The sequence below is a fragment of the Sus scrofa genome, chromosome 1, assembly GCF_000003025.6.
Source record: "Sus scrofa isolate TJ Tabasco breed Duroc chromosome 1, Sscrofa11.1, whole genome shotgun sequence".
Lineage (NCBI taxonomy): Eukaryota > Metazoa > Chordata > Mammalia > Artiodactyla > Suidae > Sus > Sus scrofa.
In genome coordinates, this window is record NC_010443.5 from 101,793,493 (window position 1) to 101,814,206 (window position 20,714).

General features: G+C 36.2%; 1 protein-coding gene across 2 annotated transcripts in view; it reads left to right on the top strand.

Moving 5' to 3' along the window:
- Nucleotides 1-20,714, top strand: part of DCC (DCC netrin 1 receptor) — a 1,568,393-nt gene that overhangs the window by 274,864 nt on the left and 1,272,815 nt on the right. For both annotated transcript variants that reach the window (XM_021073445.1, XM_021073448.1), the window contains one exon: nucleotides 11,772-11,875. The gene's annotated coding sequence lies outside the window, so the exon portion shown is untranslated. The remainder of the gene's footprint in view (nucleotides 1-11,771; nucleotides 11,876-20,714) is intronic.

Consider the following 20,714-nt stretch of genomic DNA (forward strand, 5'->3'; position numbering starts at 1 on the left):
TATACGATGCTAGGCCAACTGGTTACAAAAAAGGAAGAAAAAAAGAAACAACAAAAACAAGCAAAACACTTGCCTTCTATTGTTCCCAAAAGGAGGTTATAGAGGTATGAAAGACTTAAATATGATAAAGCAAAATTGAAATATTTAGAAAAGAATAGAAAGATATTGATATATAAGAATAGAAAGAATCTTTAAACACAAAAGTACAAACCATACAAGAAAGGATAAAAATACTGACCGCTCTGAAATTTAACACTTCTATATTCCGGAAATAATGTAAGGTTAAAAGATATTTTATAGAATATATAAGTAAGGAAATTATAATACAGGAATGCCTCAGAGATACTGTAGATTCTGTTCCAGGTCACCACAATAAAGTGAGTCATGATTTTTTTTGTTCTCATTGCTTAAAAAGTTATGTTCATGCAGCCTATTAAGTGTTCAATAGCATTATGTCTAAAAAACAATGTACATACCTTAATTAAAAAGTAACGCTGTTGGGAAAATGGGCCCAATAGACTCATCTGATGCCAGGTTGCCACAAACCTTCAATTTATTTAAAAAAAAAACTCAATTTCATTGTGAAGCACAGTAAAGCTAAAAGCATAATAAAATGAAATATCTTTATATTCAGAATAGATTAAAAATCTTCGCAAATCATGAATCCAAAATAAATCAGGACAATAGAAAAATCTAGAAAGTTTAGGAATTGGAAACTCACAGGATTAGACATAAGCAAATGAAAAGATGTACATCTTTACTTTTTATCATAGAATTTTGAAATAAAACAAAATGAGATGCATATTCAAATTCATCAGTTGGACAAATTTTAAAAATCTACTGGTAGAAATGCATACTGCTATGACAACTTTGTGAGAAACCCTAGCTTATGTGTGTAAGGGGACATGATTACAAACAATTCCATCAGTGTTTGAATAAACAGAAATTTTAACCAACTTCATTATCATCAAGAGGAAAACAGATAAGTGAATTATGGGACTATAACAACAGAGAATGAAAATTAATGGGTTAACCCTACATTTGCAAATATAGATAAATTTCACAATCATCATTTATTTTTTTAAAGAAAAGAACATTGCACAAAAAACAATGAGTTTTTTAAAAAATGCTTTAAATAGTCTCTTAGTAATATGGTCAAAAGCACAAAACTGTATAAAATAGACCATTGAGAACTTACTGTACAAAATAGAAAAACCTACTCAATAGTTTGTAATAACCTTTATTGGAAAAAATGGATATATTCATATGTATGACTGATTCATTTTGTTGTACACTTGCAATTAAACAACATTGTAAGTCAACTATACTCCAATAAAATTTAAAAAATATATGCACCAACTTTAGATTGGTAAATAGCTGGGGATACAGAATAGAGTGGAAGGTGAAGGAAGGTACACAGAAAAAATTTCAACTTAATCTTAATTTTCTATTTCTTTTTTAAAAGGCTTAAAGGAAATATGATAAAATGCTCAGATTGCTAATTTGGAATTATAATCACAGGCTTTTAAAAATTTTTTCTATGTAAATATTTTTGCATAAATAAGTAATAAGTACATATAATTCTTGTTTGTCCTTTCATCTTTGTGTCCTTATATGCTGTTCCTCAAAATACTTGTATTATAATATTTATTTAATTTGATTATGCTTTTATCTTGTCCCAGGCCATGTGCCATGACTATGGTATGCTTTTTCTCATTTAGTCATCATGAGGGAGTTATCATAGTTGTTATTATTATTATTATTATTATCACTACTACTACTATTGCTTTTTAGTACTGTACCCATGGCTTATGGAGGTTCCCAGGCTAGGGATCCAGTCAGAGCTACAGCTGCCAACCTATGCCGCTGCCAACCTATGCCGCTGCCAACCTATGCCGCAGCCACAGCAACGCAGGATCCAAGCCGCATCTGCGACCTACACCACAGCTCACAGCAATGCTGGATCCTTAACTCACTGAGCGAATCCAGGGAATGAACCTGAATCCTCATGGATGCTAGTCAGATTTGTCAACTACTGAGCCACAACAGGAACTCCAATCGTTATTTTTGTTTCGAGGTATAGTTGATTTATATTGGTTTCAGGTATACAATATACTGATTCAATATTTTTATAGATTATACTCCAAAGTTACAATAAAATATCATCTATATTATGTGTGCTACACAATATATCCTTGTAACATTTATTTTTTAAATGATAATTTGCACCCCTTAATGTTCTATCCTTTCATACTCCTCTTCCCATTTCTCTCCCCACTGGTAACCACTAGTTTGTTCTCTATACCTGTGAGTTATTTTCTGTTATGTTATATTCATTTACTTTATTTTTTAGATTCTATATAAAAGTGGTAACATACAGTATTTGTCTTTTTCTGTCTGACTCATTTCACTTAGTATAATGCCCTCCAGGGCAATCCATGTTGTTGAAAATTTCATTATTTTTTATGGCTGAGTAATATTCCTGTGTGTGTGTGTGTGTGTGTGTGTGTGTGTGTATATACACATACACACATATAACTTTATTCTTTTTCCATTCATCTGTTAATGGACAGCCATATCTTGGCTATTGTAAATAATGTTGCTGTGAATTTTGGGAATGCATGTGTCTTTTTTATTAGTGTTTTCATTTTCTTTGGATATATACCCAGGAGTGGAATTGCTGGGTCTTAGAGTAGTTGTATGTTCAGTTTTTTAAGGACTCTCCATAGTGGCTGAACCAATTTACTTTGTTGCCAAAAGTGTAGAGAGTTATCTTTTTTGACAGCTGAGGAATATGAGGCTCAGGGAAGTAATATAATGTCCTATGACCACAGAGCTATGATGGAAGGTTGGCAGTGGGACTCTGGAGACCATGCTATTAATCACCTCACTTTTGGAAATGATTGCAGTTACTTAATGCACAACAAATATATTTATCATGTAAAGTTAAATAGTGAAGGAAACAGAATACTGTGAATGGTTTGTATAGTGTGACTTCAATAGGAAGACTTAGATGTGTACAAACATAAAGAAAAATGTAGGAAAAACCAGGAGGTTTCCCAAGCAAATTCATGCCTAATATTTCTGAGCCCCGCTTATGGCATGAAATGCATGAATGTCCCATAAGCTCAATTCCAATGTCTGTCCTCCTTTATCTCCATGAAAAGCTTTTCTTCACACATGCTGAAGCCAAGGTTGAAAAGCAAGGCAAGGGAATTATTGTTGACCAAGTCACAAAATTCTGTGCCTCCTCTAAAGGATGTTGCACCTTTAACTCTTAAATCCATTCATCTGAGAAACATCATCTCTCCAGAAATTAAGATAAAATATTAGTAACTGAGTATGAAGAAAACTCAGTTTCTATAGCTGGTATGGGAAGTGAAGGACAAGCATATGAGCAATATAATTAATATTACTGTTTTTCATTACTGCATTGTTCATTTAAGTCCTAAATCAACGAAGACTTGCCTTTCATGGATCGGAGTCACAGTAGTAATTGGCATTTTGACCTGGTAATATTGGAATAGTTTAACTACTATGAATAGCAGACACCCAGACCACAAAATCTAATGTATTCTGAGGTTTAACCTCAATATCCCACCTAGCTGAGAAATGTACTACATGTGAGAAAAGAGAGAGGAAAGAGAAAATCTTGGAACTTCAGTTACTTCTTTACAAATTTTAAGGCCAGGGAACATTTTGTGAACATTTTCTTGGGAACTGAAGTTTCTAGTCCTTGCCACAGTATTTTCCTAAGCTTTATTTTCACTCTGGGGTCTTTTAGTAGAGGAACCCTCTCCACACTGTCACATATTCTTCAACAGGTTGGATTCAGAAATAAGAAATCAGCTCAGAATGTACTGGGCCTCAAAATACCTGGCTCTACCCCTCTCATTTCCCTATTTCAGAGCCAGTCTCTTTCGAGGACACACAAACACTCAGCTTTGCTGAACATGAGGGATTTCCTTGTGTTCAAGAGGGCTGCAGTATTCCAGAGCTGTCTGTGACTGCATGGCTGTCTTTGTAATTCAAGGAGGGATTATTCCCAGCCAGAACCAGTTCTCTGCAGCCAGCTTTATCAGTAGTAAATGGTGACATTTTGATCTCCCTGTTTATTGTCTTTTTAAAAAAAATTCCAATTGTTTCTAAAATCAAGAGAAGGAGAAAGGGGGTAATTTATTTTTTTCCCCTTAAACTGTGACACAATATTTTGGGGAAGATAAAAGCCAAGGCAAAAGTAAAAGAGGAGCAGTGCAAAATCTACAGCACAGCCCTACACTGAGCTCCAGGGAGGGCTGTGGATAGGAATGAAGCCAAAGAAATTAAGAAAATTCATGTTATTTTAAAATGGCTTATTGAAGGAAATAATAGTAGCAGGAAAATCAATAAAGCACATGATGCAGAATAAAAAGCAATGGAGTCTGGGGTAAAGACAACCGCTATTGTATTCAACAGAAGGAATCATGGGACTAATAACAATTATGTACTTTTTATTATAAAAACAAATAAAATGTTTCCAATTGAAGCCACTGATCCCAATAACTTGAAGTGCTTGAGAATCATAGCAAGCATTCAGAATCTTTTTTTTTTTTTTTAAGGCAGCTCAATGCTTGTGGTATATTATTGATATAAGTAAAGTGATACCTGCTGGGAAGAGAAGGCACCCCAGAATTATAATGCCAATTATGTCTTTGGAAACATGTAAGCAGTTTTCTCTCCAGAACATTGCTAAAAGGTGGATTTTTTTTTTAATTGCTTGAGAGTCAAATCAGGACATTGGACAGCTCTTTTGTTCTGTTGATGGCTCGAACACATACATGAACTTCATCATAGTATCAGCATGGTAAGAAAATTCAGAGCAACTCTGTTTGCACAGGACTAATCTTAACTCATTCCTCCTGCATCAAATGTGTAGTCCCCAAACACAGGGCTCTGAGAAGGCCACTAAGAAAGAGCTATCATTTCTTTGCTTGTGGCCAGGCACTGTTGGCTAACTTTCTTTCTTTCTTTCTTTCTTTTTTTTTTCTTTGTTTAAGGTCCTTGAAAAACTGTACATTTCCTGGGACAGAACATTGTCCCCACTGTAATTTTTCCCCTCCAGTCTATTCATCTGTAAATCTTAATTGACCTGACTTCCCTGATTTCATTGAATACAATAAGCCTCCCTTCCTCTTTGGTTGTATGACAGCAGTTTATGCTTTGTGTATTTTTTTCCTGACAAGACAAACCTGAAGCACAAGCAAGAGATTGTTCTACCTTGATATTCCAGGTGGAAAGCCTGTACTTCAATCTGAACCCACTGCAAAATACACTGTAATGAAAGAGTGGTCTAAACCTTTTGTCATATGTTGGTGAGAAGGAATCAAGGTTTTGAGTGGGGATTTAATCTATAGAATGGGTGCCATTTTGTGGATGCTAAGATGAAAGATCATGGCATTGAAGGCAACAAAACCCAGTAGCATCAGGATGTCACAAGGGAGGGTTGAGACACTAAGTAGAGGAGGAGGGATTCTCTTTGAAATTTTCTCTGCCTCTTCTATCCTCTGCCAGAATTGGTTCTTTCATTTTTTTTTTTCTTGTAAGTTCTTCCTCTTCAAGGTTCAGCTTAAATGTTCTCTCTTCTGGAGAGTCATCCTTATTGCCTCTTTGTCCACCACCCTTCTCCCCTCATCCCCATGTCCTCTTTCCTCACCTCAGTAGAGGTAACGCCTGTGTCTTCTAGGCTGAGGTAGTTGCAAGCACACAGTCCTCCTGCCTCACAGTGGATTAAAGGATTCTGGGCACCTGTCAATTATCCCCCAAGTGTGTGAGAGTCTTGAAAGCAGAGATAATGCCTCCCTTCTCTTTTTAGTCTGAGGGATTTCTATGAATCTAGTAGGTATGCAATATAGGTAAGAACGAATGACTTGATGAAGGAATGAATGAATAAATGAAAAATAACTTGCTTTGGGTCATCTGTGAAAAGACTGTTTTCTAATTAATGGTGTGGCAATTAACTCCACCAAATAATTTCTAGGAAACTAGCTCTAGCAGCTTCGCCATTTGCCCAAACCAAAACCTTGGGAATCATTGTATTGCTCTCTGCCACCCTATCTCTTCCTGTTAATCCAATCCCTCTTCTCTTACAGTAGTGTCTTCCATCCTAACTGGTATTCCACTTGAAGCATTACTGTGCTTCCTCCACAGCTCATTCCCACCCTACCATTCAAAGGGCTGTTTCACAATAAGAGTCAGACAGATGGATGTCCTTCTAGAGGTAAGTTTAGAAGGTACTTGCTAACTGTAGAGACACATGATATGTGACAATAAGTTAAAACCATATCAGGTGTTAGGGATGTTAATACAACAAACTGAAAGGAGTGTGCATATGGGTCCCTTATCATTCATGATAACAATGGAAACCCAAAAACAGACTACCCTGTGTAACTGAGAATGTTTTATAAGATTAAAACGTTCCAAGCCCTGTCGCCTCTGACAATGGCATTAAATAATTTCCCACAAGGAGTGGAAATAAAACAAGATCTAATAACAAGGATCCATACATGGTTGCATGACTGTAAGATGAAAGATGTAACCATTGCAGAAAGAATGGCCCTGACATGCAGAGATGCCCCTCAATTTACAAAACCCTGCATGGGTGTAAGTTTCTGCCTGACACTTGAATAACACAAATATCTCATTTTAACTGGTTTTAGCTTATGTTTCCCCCGGCCTTTCTGTTTCTATTTCTTACCAGAAGCAAATAATCTATTATCAATCCTTGATATATATGATGGTTCTAACTTGAGTTCCTGCAGCTGGGTTGTGGGAACTGGTGAGTAAGACATTTCTCTTCACATTCTGCTGTAAAAACATTCTTGGTATTTCTCTTATTTCCTATGACTTAGAGAGCTCTGTAGGGTGCCGTTCAGTAGAGATACAAATGTACCCGCAAACTTGGCATTGATTAATCTTGATACTTCTTGCAAGGTGAAAGTGGAGGTTGTTTTTTGCAGTACAGACTGCTCTAGAAGAGTTTGACTTCTAATATTTCTGATGGATAATCTAACTGGGTTTCGAAGATTGGATGAAGCTTGTTTGGAAGAATGAAAAGAGCACAGAGGCCTGAGGGCAGCTGCTCTTTATTTACCTAAAACACACAAGTTATTTCCAAAGACTCTTAAGCCAGTGCCAGCTCCTGAGACTGCATCAATGTTTTTGACATATAAATGGAAACATTGTAAATCAATTTGATACATTCTTAGTAAGTTTTCCTAACAATAAATTCAGTTGTCTTACATTTTCTCCAAATTAAAGGATTCCAGTTTAGTCTCTTTTTAATTTTTGGTCCTCTTCCATGCCAATGTGTCTTGTCTTTTTAATATCAATTTATATTTTTAAAGAAATATAGGACATCTGATAATCATCCGAACCAAATGATAGATGTGATGGAAACTGTGATGTTTATAATCTCTGATAATTATACCCTGGGCTCCTCACAAAGAACTCCCCAAATCTCAAAGCATGGAGAAAGGAATGAGAACATTCTTCACTCTTACCTTCAATACTAAAAGGATCTTATGGAATTCACTGGGAAAACATTTGAATACACTGTGGAAATGTGAAGAATTTTAACAGTATAGGTAGCCTAATGACAGAGGAGGATCTTAACCTATATTCCATCAACTAAGTTTAGTGTTGTATTGTTAGCCCTCTACTGAGAAGCAATTGAAGTCGAAAACTTTTGTATTCTAAGGAGTTATTATAAAAGTCATACATATGGGGAGCCTGAATGTCAATAAGCATGCCTGGTGTTTGGGGAGAATGCCAAATTTGAGTAATGTTTATTTTCAGTCTTACAAGAAGGCAGTCTTCATTTGTTAACCAGTTTATAAATTAGGTGAGTGATTAGAGAGGAACACAGAAGACTTGAAGTTTAAATTGCTTCCAATCCCTGAGCCATAGAGGGGGATGCTATGAATCAAGCCAAAGGCTAAGAAATACCTTATGGACATTTGCTACCAAACCAGGAGATGGGAACCCAGGAGTCCCTACCCAAGAGGCATTCTCCTTCTGCCACTGCTGATAAACCCAGATTTCATATCAAAAACAATTACTTTCTGGAGTGACAACAAAGACCTCGGTGGCATATTCCTGCAGAGGTTGGTAAGGGCCCAGTGTTCACAGCCTATCTACTCTTCCATAAATGATGCGAGATGTTTTATGCTAGCAGCACAGTAATGACGCTAAGAGACTGAATGATTAAATGCCAGTCTGCCAGCCAGAGTACATTTGTTTTCTGCCTGAAAAAGCCAATTTCATTTTGTATGACAGCTTTCTTAACTGCAACATAGCTCAGAAAATGACAGAGAGAGAATGAGAATAAGTGATTGTAAACTGGCAAACAACTATTTGCTACTATTTGAACTACCATTAAACTGTTCATTCAATTTCTAGTCAGAAGCCATCACTCATTTGTGGAGCCAGAATGTAAGCATTATTTATTTGGTGACATTACAACACCATCTAATCTTGGGAAAAATCTTGGAGACAAAAACCAGAATATCCAAAAACTGCCTGAACATTTAGTGGCAAAATAAAATCCTTAACCATCTTACTTCTCTGTATTCTTTTTTCTCATTGTTTTTATTAAAATATGTGAATTCCACTCTTATTCTGTTATACTCTCAATCGTATGATTTTTCTCACTAGCTATCTCTCCTGGCCAGGTATTGTTAAGCACTGGCAAAGTGAAGTTTTGTAAGATGTACATGGACTAGACCTGGGTTCTGTTGAGCATCACTAATTTGAGTTGGGTTTATACCATTTCACAGCTTACAGATTCCCTAAGACAATGTTGCTCTGCATTGAAGAAGATCTGGGAATTATTTTCTTTGTTTAAATGAGGTCAGCTACTAGGTGCTCTGCCCATTTTATGTTGTTTAAACTTCTCAACTGTCTTGATGAGATAGGTAGTTTTCCTCTGTTAGAAATTAAGGCCTAACTAGGTTAAGTAATGTACCAAAGAGTTAGAATTTGACCCCAAATCTAACTGACCCTAAGCCAACCCACAGAGATTTTTAAAGGAAGCTCCTGGAGGTATGTCCTTTTCCAAATTTAAATATTCAAAGAGAGTGAGTTAGGATTTACCATGTATACAGGTGTGAATTTGAAGTAGTGGGGCAAATAATTTCAGGCAGATGTTCCAGCATTGGAGGTTTTTTTTTTTTGTTTGTTTTTTTTTTGTTTTTTTTTTTTTTACCTTCTAGTTTTTATTGATTCTCTTAAGATTTTTATTTTTTCTAATATAGTTGATTTTCAATGTTCTGTCAATTTTTGCTATACAGAAAAGTGGCCCAGTCATATATATATATATACATATATACGTGTGTGTGTGTGTGTGTGTATACATATATATTCTTTTTCTCACATGATCCTCCATAATGCTCCATCACAAGTGACTAGATATAGTTTCCCATGCTATACAGCAGGATCTCATTGCTTACCCTCTCTGAACCTAATAGTTTGTATCTACTAACCCCCAAGCCCCATCCCATCCCATTCCCTTCCCTTCCCCCTGTGGCAAACACAAATCTGATCTCCATGTCTATGAGTTTGTTTCTTTTCTGTAGATAGGTTCATTTGTGCTGTATATTATTTTCCTGTATGTGAAGTCATTTGGTATTTGTCTTTCTGACTTACTTAGTATGAGAGTCTCTAGCTCCATCCATGCTGCTGCAGATGGCATTATTTTGCCCTTTCTTATGGCTGAGTAGTATCTATTGTGTATATGTACCACATCTTCTTAATCCATTCATCTGTTGATGGACATTTAAGTTGTTTCCATGTCTTGGATAGTGCTGCAATGCAAATAGGGGTGCATGTATCTTTTTCATTGAAAGTTTTGTCTGGATATATGCCTAGGAATGGGATTGCTAGATCATATTGTAGGTCTATATCTGGTTTTCTGAGGTACATCCATACTGTTTTCCATAGTGGTTGTACCAGTTTACATTCCCACTACCAGTGAAGGAAAGTACACTTTTCTCCATTCCCTTTCTAGCATTTGTTATTTCTTGGCTTGTTAATGATGGCCATTCTGATCAGTGTAAGGTAGTAGCTCATTGTAGTTTTGATTTGCATTTCTCTAATAACTAGTGATGTTGAGCATTTTTTGATGTGTCTGTTGGTCATCTGTATATCTTCTTTGGAGAAATGTCTATTCAGGTCTTTTGCCCATTTTTCAATTGGGTTGATGGGTTTTTTCTTTTTGCTGTTGAGTTGTATAAGTTCTTTGTATGCTTTAGAGATTAAGGCCTTGTTGGTTACATCATTTGAAACTATTTTCTCCCATTCCTTAAGTTGTCTTTTTTTTTTTAATGGTTTCCTTTGTTGTGCATAAGCTTTTAAGTTTGATTAGGTCCCATTGGTTAATGTTTGTTTTTATTTCTGTTGCCTTGGGAGACTGACCTAAGAAAACATTTGTAGGGTTGATGTCAGAGAATGTTTTGGCTATGTTATCTTCTAGGAGTTTTATGGTGTCTTGTCTTACGTTGAAGTCTTTAAGCCATTTTGAATTTATTTTTTTGCATGGTGTGAGGGTGTGTTTTACTTTCCTTGATTTACATGCAGCTGTCCAGTTTTCCCAGTACCACTTGCTGAAGGGACTGTCCTTTTCCCATTTTATATTCTTCTCTCCTTTGTCAAAGAGTAATTGACCATAGGTGTCTGGGTTTATTTCTGGGTTTTCTATTCTGTTACATTGGTGTGCATATCTGTTTTTGTATCAGTACCACATTGTTTTGATTACTGAGCTTTGTAATAGCATTAGAGCTTTATATGAGTTATTTTTTTCACTTGTGAATACAGGAAGGTTATATTCGTAGCATAAGGATATTGACCATATTGAAAGCATCTTTTAGGACATCTTCTAAGACCTTGAGATCTGGGGTCATAGATGTTTGTTTGTCTGCTTGCTTATTTTTTTTCTTGTTTTTAATGTTAATTATTTTTCCTAGCTTTTTATTCTCTAAAAATCACATGAATTTGGAGCCAAGCTTAGTATTAGTGAGTATATCTACTCACCTTCACTGTGAAACTAAAAATGTTCTAAAATAGCTTTCTTAATAAAAAATACAACCTTAAACTTTCTATCTATAGGAACTTACAATCCAAAAGGAAAGGAAATACTGCTGATACTCTAGAGAGTTAGTTGACTGAATTTCTAAAAAAATCTCCAAATTGGAGTGGGGGGATCTATTTGTTTAAAGCAGAACTTGCATACATTTTCTGAAAAGGGCCACACAGTAATTAATTCTGGCTTTTTCTGTCTTATGGTCTCCTTCACAATTGCTCAGCTCTGTAGCATAAAAGCAGCCATGGAAAAGATGTAAACAAACAGGTGTGGCTGAATTCTTATGAAACTGTGTTTTCCAAAACAGATAGTTTGCTAATCCTTGATTTAAAGCAAGGGAAGAGATGTAGCAGGGCAAGTATGAGGTAGATGTGTATAGAGACTTTGAAGATGGGAAGAGGAAGTCTGATGATTGGGAAGTTGATAGAGGCTGGAAGGAATGATGGAGAAGGCAATTTTGTCTAGTGCTTCTCTGCAGTTCCTTGGGTCTCAAAACATTTCTGCTAACTTCTAGGAAACTGCAGAGAAGTATTAGTTTTCCCTAATAGTACTTTCAGAAGCACTGTTTGTTTTCCAAGAACTAGATAATCCTTCAAAGAAAAAAAAGCAGTGGTTGAAAATTGTAAGAGATAACAAAGCTATTCTTTCACGGTCTCAGGGTCTTCTCAGAAGGCAACTTGGAATGAGAACAACAAAGAAGATACCTATTGAATCACCAGGTTCCAAGAATTCAGCTACCTCAGTGTCTTTCCCAGGAATAAGGTTTGTAAGTAGATTTTTCTGTCGTCTTAAGAAATCATTACTTACATCAAAGTATTTCCTTTTACCAGGGAGTTGGAGGAGATGAGACAGAATCATGCCTAATAAAAGAACATATTTAAAATTGAAACTGCAGTCTATTATGTGGCAGAGTTATGTAAGTTCTTCTGTTAGTGGATTGAAATTGACCTAATGGTACCTTTGCAGTTTGTGTTTCCCCAACTCCCTGTAATTCTTTGAAGAAGAGCTGATAGAAAATCCCTCTCACAGTATTGTTACATTAAGACAAGACATAAGTCATCTTATTAAACCTCAGAAATGTGCAACTAAACAACTTTGGGAAGAATTCAGCATATCTATATGGTAACCTTTGACTGCATTCTTTCAGAAGTAGACATGAAAATGAAGTGCATTCTCAGTTACGTGTTTGAAGTTTATTTTTTTCCAGTTTCCTTACATATCCAAAATATAAATTGAAAAAGATAAACATTAGAACAACAAAAAAATTCCTGTGTGCTATACTACACATAAATATCCAAATGAAAAGTCAGAATTTAATGATTAACTGTAACTCTAATGATCCAAATGTGTCTATTGCAGCAAAACTGGAATGACAATCAGAGATTAAGATTTATGTAAATGTTCTATCTTCAAGTATTTCTGTGTTGTTGTGTTTGATGGCCCTTCCATATTGGTAAGAAATCAATAGAAATTTGAACTCAGCTGTTACTGGGCCTGGTCATGAGTCCCTGATCAAAGACAGTTTCCTGGTGGGGAATGTGTGGATGTGTTTGTTTTCCTCACCTATGGGTTAGGTTTTATTTCAGGGTCACTGAACTATAGTCCTGCTGATCTCTTCTTAGAGCTCCTCCTGCCTATCTAGCCAATGTTGATTTGTGGAATCAAGAGAGAAAAGTCTCTCTGTCTGGGAATAAACTTACCTTTCTGGATTTCAAGAGCTTGACAAATATGAGACATTTAGTTAGTACTTTAAAAAGTCAGTATTCTACATCATAATTAATGTAGACCCATGGCCTCCCCTGGGAGACTTTACTCATTTCTCTCATCTCCTTGATTTACTGAGCATCTCCTGTGTGTCAAGAGTGCTACTGGGTATACGCAGATGTACAGGACATGGTTTCCACATCAAGTGAGACCCTTAACACTCCCCATGAGAACCAAATTTCTTGTTAGGTCTATAATGTTGCTATGCACAGCAAGAAGCAAGGGGGAAATGATCCCTAGCTATATCAATTATTTTTGAGGATCTTAAGTGTGGGATGAGGTGGTCCCATTTCCATGAGTAGGGGGGATGTTACTGGTTAAAGAATGAATTTAATTTAATGAGAAATTTTTAATCCTACTACTCTGCTTGGTATTTTTTAAAATGAGAATAAAGTAGAATCAAGAGAACGCCTATGATTTAAAAATAAAGTGGAGGCTACAACTTCACTATTGTGTGCATATAGATACAAAAATACATGTACACACAATATATATTCATATATATACACACATATGGAAAGATAATGCTTTATAAAATGAAAAGATTAATGTATGTCTGTACAAATATAATATGTAGATTTTATAATGAGAGAGGTTAATGAAAGGCTGAGTACCAAAATACTAATGAATATCTCAGGATTGTGAGACTTCAGATGACATTTTCTTTCATATAGCTTTTCTGGATTATTAAAATGTTTTACTATAGGCTTTTTTTTTTTTTGTCTTTTTAGGGCCACACCCACAGTATATGGTGCTTCCTAGGCTAGGGGTTGAATTGGAGCTGTAGCTGCCAACCTATACCACATCCACAGCAACACAGGATCCAAGCCACGTTTGCAACCTACACCATAGCTCATGGCAACACTGGATCCTTAACCCACTGAGCAAAGTCAGGGATTGAACCTGCATCCTCATAGATGCTACTCAGATTTGTTTCCACTGAGCCACAATAGGAACTCCAATCTTTTTTTTTTCCATGAGTTTTATGTAATCAAATAAAAGAAAAACTGTTTTGATTTGGGGGGAAAAAAGGTCTATGAGACACTACATACTTCCATTTCAGATTCTCATAAAAGAATATGTACTCAGGAGTTCTCATCATGGCTTAATGGGTTAAGAACCTGACTAGTAGGATGTGGTTTGATCCCTGGCCTCACTCAGTGGGCTAAGGATCCAGCGTTACTACATGCTGTAGCATAAGTCACCTAAGTGGCTTGGATCCTGTGTTGCTGTGCCTGTGGTATAGGCCCCAGCTGAGGTTCCAATTCAACCCCTGACATGGGAACTTCCATATGTCACAGGTGCAGCCATAAAATGAATATATATATATATATATATATATATATATATATGTACACACACATACACACACACACATATGTATATACATTCAAATTGATCACCAACAGAGTTTTTTAGGTGCTCAGCCTAAAGAAATAGCACTTGGACATAATCACTGGAAGAATGTCCATTTCCTTCACTTCTAAGATCTGTCTTTTAGCTCTAGATTCAGCCCGGCCAACCCAGAGCTCTTCCCTTGAATTATCTTGTCCTGTTTTCACCTCCTCTGGCTATACACCACCACCATGGGCAGTTTGACATTGTATTAAATGAAAGAAACACAGAAAAGCCACTAAAAATATAACTCATCCAAAGTCTGCTCACATATAGGCACACAGAAGAACCTTCAGTTATACAAAATTAGGAAAAAAGTTTTCTTTCACATAGAATTAGATATGTTCATGCATTGTGTTAATTTGGGCATTTATAACATTTCCTATTTTGTTTTTCCTTACAAGAATCTTTTAGTACAGATTTTATTACTCAATCTCAATAATTTAATAACTCAATAATTTAATTGCTATTCACCAATGTTTTTCATCCCCTTTGCCTCCTCATTATCACCTCCAAAAGGAGCCTTTTTAGGTGTATTTTTTTCTAAGCATCTAATTAGGTACCCTCCCAGGAAATTTTAATACCACAGATACTGTGTATCTGTTAATGTATCATGTTGTTATTTTTTTACCCGCTAATAATTTATTATGACCCATTGAGAATGTGTGCTGTATAGTAACTAACAGCCTATATATATATATATATATATATATATATATATATTTTTTTTTTTTTTTTTTTTTTTTTTGTCTTTTTGTCTTTTAGGTTGTACCCGCAGCATATGGGGGTTCCCAGGCTGGGAGTCCAATCGGAGCTGTAGCTTCCAGCCTACACTAGAGCCACAGGAACACAGGATCTGAGCCACGTCTGCAATCTACATCACAGCTCATAGCATTGAGAGATTCTTAACTCACTGAGCAAGGTCAGGGATTAAACCTTCAATCTCATGGATGCTGGTTGTGTTCACTAACCACTGAGATACAGTGGGAACTCCCTATATATACTTAGATTAACATTCCTCTGTCTAAACTTGCTATTTTACTTAATTTTCCGTGGTTCTCTGTGTGTCTATATACAGAAATACACAAACTCATTTTTGTAAAGAATCTCAAACTCAGATAATTTGAAATATCATTAGATATAAAATGAAAAAGCATAATCAGTGCTATTTTTTATTATATGCAAACTTCACACTGGAGATAAGAGGTTCTTTAGGGACTCAGCTTTGACCATGATGCTGATCAAGGTCAAATTCTATCAGAATGTGTTGATATGACCTAAGGAAAGACAACATAAAGAGAGTCCATTTTGGTTATGCGTGTGCTTTGGAAAATATCTATCACCAATGAATTCTGGATGGAGGAAATCATTATAAACCAGAATATTTGTAAGCAGATTTTTTTTTCTGTTATGAGTGATTCTTTTAAAAATACATCTATTTCCTCTAGTACATGTTCCTGTCTTACCAAGGTCCTCATATATATATATACTTATTTGTTTCCTTTGAGCTTCTTTTCTATTCCCCATCTCTAACAGTTTTTATTACTCTTTTCTCGACCCTTCTGATCCTATCTATCTTGGAGGGACACAACCTAAAATATAGAGTCTCACAAATAAAAAGGAATGCCGTGTTATAAAACATATTTCCTATTTTGATGCACGTGGACATACAGTATACTAAAGTGTCTTCAGGATTGATGTGCACATTCATTTCAAGGCACAAGTGAACTGTCAACCTTGCTGAAATTATTCAAAGCCTAAGTTTCTGATATGGTTGTTGTTGGAGCTACATCTCCAAAGTACAGTAATAAATGGATTTGAGATACATGGACAGGTCCAGATGACATTTCTAAGCAGACAGGATTGCTTTATTCTGGCCAATGAACCCACAGAAATAAATTATTTTGAATGAATTATACTAGAGGAGTTAACTCTCTTCAAATGTTTGAGATTAAAAAAATACTACAATGGAACTAATTAATAATTTTAAAATTTCAAGTTACACATATGTTCTTGTACAGTCCAGTGCCCCAAAGAGAAACGAAACGAAACAAAACAAAAACAGCAGCAGAAAGCAGACGATACTGGAATGTGTGTGATGGTGGTTTTATTTTCTAACTGATTATAAGAGAAAAAATGAGCCATCTTAATTTATTATGCAGCCACATAACTTCATGCATTTCTGGGAATAAATGAATAAATGACGGGAAATTGCAGAGGAAAATTTTAGGAGAGAGAAGCACTTGTTCATATTTGTAAAGATTGCCATGTGCTTGCTCTCAGCTAGAATACTTTAGGTGATGATTTAGGCAAAAAGTTAAAAAAATGTAATTAATTTATTTAATTCAGTAATTATTTAATGACCCTTTTCTAACGGCCCGGCAAAGCATCCGGTTTTCATTCAAAGATTCCTGCTGTCCTAGGAATTCTATTCTAATAGTGGTAAATGCAGACTCTAAATAATACAGCCAATAAAGGAAATTACACCGCATATTTGAAGTTTCTAAGTTCTACGGACAAAAAGAGAATGTACAATGGGGTGAGGAGCATTGTTACCTCACTGAAATGGTGCAAATGTGCCATTTTCAATAGAGTGTTAGTAATAATAGATGCAGTAGGGGTCTGCAGACCGCACTGATAACAGAAGGCTTGAGAAGATTCTTGAAGAAATATGCAGATGTTTGGGAAGGTTGGATTTCAGGCAGAACAAACAAAAAGCAAACAGTATAAGAACGCCTAAGGTGCATAATCTAGGGATGTCTGCAAAGGACAGCCAGGAAGCTGATGTGGCAGAAGCAGAGTAAAGCATGAGAAGAGCCCAGAGATTACCAGACAGGCCCCATGAGCCAGTGAGAGGACACTAGGCTTTTAATGTGACTGAGAAGGACTTTGGGGAAGCTTTAAGCAAAGAGTATTACAATTTGATCTGGCTTCTCCATGAATTTTTTGGATGCTAATTTTGTCACCTAGGACTCAGAGTCTTTCACTGTATTGTCTCACTGCCACCCTGGTGTGCCAGTTTGGTCCTCCTCCATCCATCTCCATAACTTCAGATGGTCACTGCTATTGTGGGTTTCAGATCAGTCATATCAATATCTACAAGAAAGAAAGACAGCCCCTCCTTTGCTCCGTGAGGGTGGGGATTTGTTTCCTGTGTTCACTGTAGCCTCCAGCACCCAGAGGAGTGGGTGGAACCCTGTAGTGTGATCAAACACAGGTTGAATGAATCCTTTGGTGAGGCTTCCATCACATTTTCATACTTGCACCCCAGCAGCGTTTATGAGCATAAGTGTGGAGCTTTCAATAGTCAACCTTCCTAAGGCCAAGGGTGGCTATCACAAAAAGGGCAAAAACCTTGCTAGTTGGCCAAAAATGTGTCTGGTTAGAAAGGAGGAAAGAGTAGTGGAAATGGTTTCAGTGTTTTAGAAAAGGGTGTGTCAGATACATTCTAGTACATGCTGAATTGAAACTTTTCAGGTGTCTGTCATATAACAGTAAATGATATGTTAGAAGTTTAAGTCTTATAGACATATGCCATTTCTTAGAGACTTTTGGTGGCTCCCTGTTGTCTAGACTTTAGCCTGAAAGTGAATATAATATTGCATCTTATGACATTCTCAAATAAAGTCTTCTGTTATGCCATTAGCTTTCACTGTATCTTTATTCACAAACCATTTTCGTAATGGAATAATGCATTAATTTAATAAAGTAGTAGCAAATTATTAAATGATTTAGAATAGACAGTCAAAACTATGGGATCAGTTTTTATCAGTTTTTATGGGGAGTCCAAAAACTGCAGTGTTTTTTTCCTTTTTTTTTTTTTTGCCACATGGAAGTTCCTGTGCCAGGGGTCAAATCCAAACTGCAGCTGCAACCTTGCCACAGCCACAGCAATGGTGGATCCTTAACCCACTGCCCTGCAACAGGAACTACAGGTTGGTTTGTTTTTTTTCCTGAAATACTTTAGGAAAAAATAAATTCCCTTAGGTTTTCCTAGGTTTTCTCTTATCAAATATTACCTAGTCTATTGATGTCATGAAATGAGAGCATTTGTTCTCTAAATTAATATTTTTTAAGGCCATACTGTTTTCTTCAATATTCATGTCACAATAAATTAATTACAAAATAGCTGCTATAAAAAGCTCTTATTATGTGTATGCATGCCTATATATGATTATAATTACATTTATTTTACATTGTGTATTATTTGCTTAGATTTCTTCAGACACTTAAAGTCTTAACAACAGCAGAAATAAAAACTAATCATTGTCTCCATTGTATCCAAGGACTACAGAGGGAAATGGGGTGTAAAATAATACCTTTATGCAGCTAGCAGGTCACCCTTTCAGGATTATTGATTGTTCCACTAAGTGGGCAATTAAAAATGAAAACCAAGGAGGTAAATATCCAGAAGCAAACAGATTTGAAATCTTACAAAGCAAAAGCATTAAAATATCTATTCTTTAGTATTCTTCATTATCATTCGAGAGGCTTTCATTTAAAAAATAAGTAGGAGTTCTCATCATGGCTTAGCAGTAAACTAACTGTACTAGTATCCACGAGGAAATGGGTTCAATCCCTGGCCTCGATTACTGGGTTAAGGATGCAGCATTGCCGTGAGCTGTGGTGCAGGTCACAGACAAGTCTCAGATACTGTGTTGTTGTGGCTGTGGTATAGGCCAGCAGCTATACCTAGACCCCTAGCCTGGGAATTTCCAAGTGCTGTGGTGCAGCCCTAAACAGCAAGAAAAAAGTAAAAAATAAAAAGTCTTAGAGGAGTTCCCAGGTGGCTCAACTGGTTAAGGATCCAGTGTCACTACAATGGCTCTGGTCACTGCTATGGCATGGGTTTTATCCTTGCCCCAGAACTTCTCCATGCATGGCAAAAAACAAAAAGATCATCCCCTGAAACCCATGTAATCTTCAACATTTCCTTGAAAGTAAAATGGAATTCTAAAACTTGCTATATTTAGCTCATTGGAATTTATGGACAAACAGTACCTCATGAGAGGAAATAATAGGGGTGGGGGAAATAAGACAAATTTGTTCAGATCCAAATGGTGTGGCCTGATGGCTTGCATCCCAGACTTTTTAAGGAATTAGTTTGTTATCTTGTTGCAACTATCATGAAGAATTGATGTTGAATTTTTACAGTCTCTAAAGGATTACAAATATTAAGAACTTCTAAATTAAACAATAGAGGTTGGTCTGGGGGCTAATAAATTTAGACTAGGTAATGATAACCATAGGAGAGATATAGTGGACATGCCTGGGGAAGCATTTGAGGGGGCTAAACAAAATCTTCTTAATTTTTAGAAAGATTTTATGTACCTGAAATTAACCACACTGTTTTGTAAAGAATACATGCTTCAGAGGAATCTGTGATAAGATGGGGAAAACAGAATATTTAAAAAAGAATTTCCATCCTGTTCTATATGACACACTATCAGAACCAGACCTTGTGAAATAGACAGTGCTGTTTGGTGTGTCCTAGCTTAGTGCTAGGACACATCCAGGGAGCAGTTCTGCCTTGTGGTGACCTCATCTATGGAAGGATCTGGCTGAAAAATGCCATTAGTTATATTGCTTTAGTCTCACCTGAATAACTAAGTCTTTTAGTATGGCTTTTATTTTTTTGAAGCACTGTTTAAATTGTTTGTATGACAATGAGTCAGCTGGTTGGAACAAGTATTTACTGAACAGCTGCCATATGGAAAGCTCTACAGTAAATGTTAGAGGAAGAAAGAAGAAATAGACTAATGTTCCTCAGACATGTCCTGAGTTCTTCCAGTGAGCAAGGCTCTCTGCTAGATATGGGGAGGAAGGGGTTGGAATTAGGGAAAAAAGACATGGTCTTTGGCCTTAGAGAAAATCCAGGTTAGAAGCCAAGAAAGGAAAGATTTTGTCCTTAGGAAATATTTTTGAGTGTCTACTATATGTCCCAGATGTAAGAAGACTTCAGCATTCCAAGAATGATGTCAAATGACCCCGTTCATGGTGGATTATGCACTTATTTACTATGAGATATATTTCTTCTTCAGAGATTCCTTGTTTGCGTATCAATTGTAGATTTTTGGTTTGCAGTTATTCTGAAGTTTTGATATGAGTCTATATGTATACAATATTGTTTTAAGTTGTTGTTCTCTTAATTGCAAGTTCATCTCCAGTGTCCTGCATTTGTACCCACCTCTTCTCATGATTTCTGATTTTGGTGGTATAATCGTGCATGGATGATTTCATATCTTTACTGTATATATACCTTTACTGGTGAGCCTTGTCATTTGTGGCATTTTTGTTTCCTGTTGCTGTCTTTTCTTTTCTGCCTAGAGAAGTTCCTTTAGTATTTGTTGTAAGGCTGGTTTAGTGTTGCTGAACTCTCTCAACTTTTGCTTGTCTGTGAAGGTTTTGATTTCTCCTTCAAATCTGAATGAGAGCCTTGCTG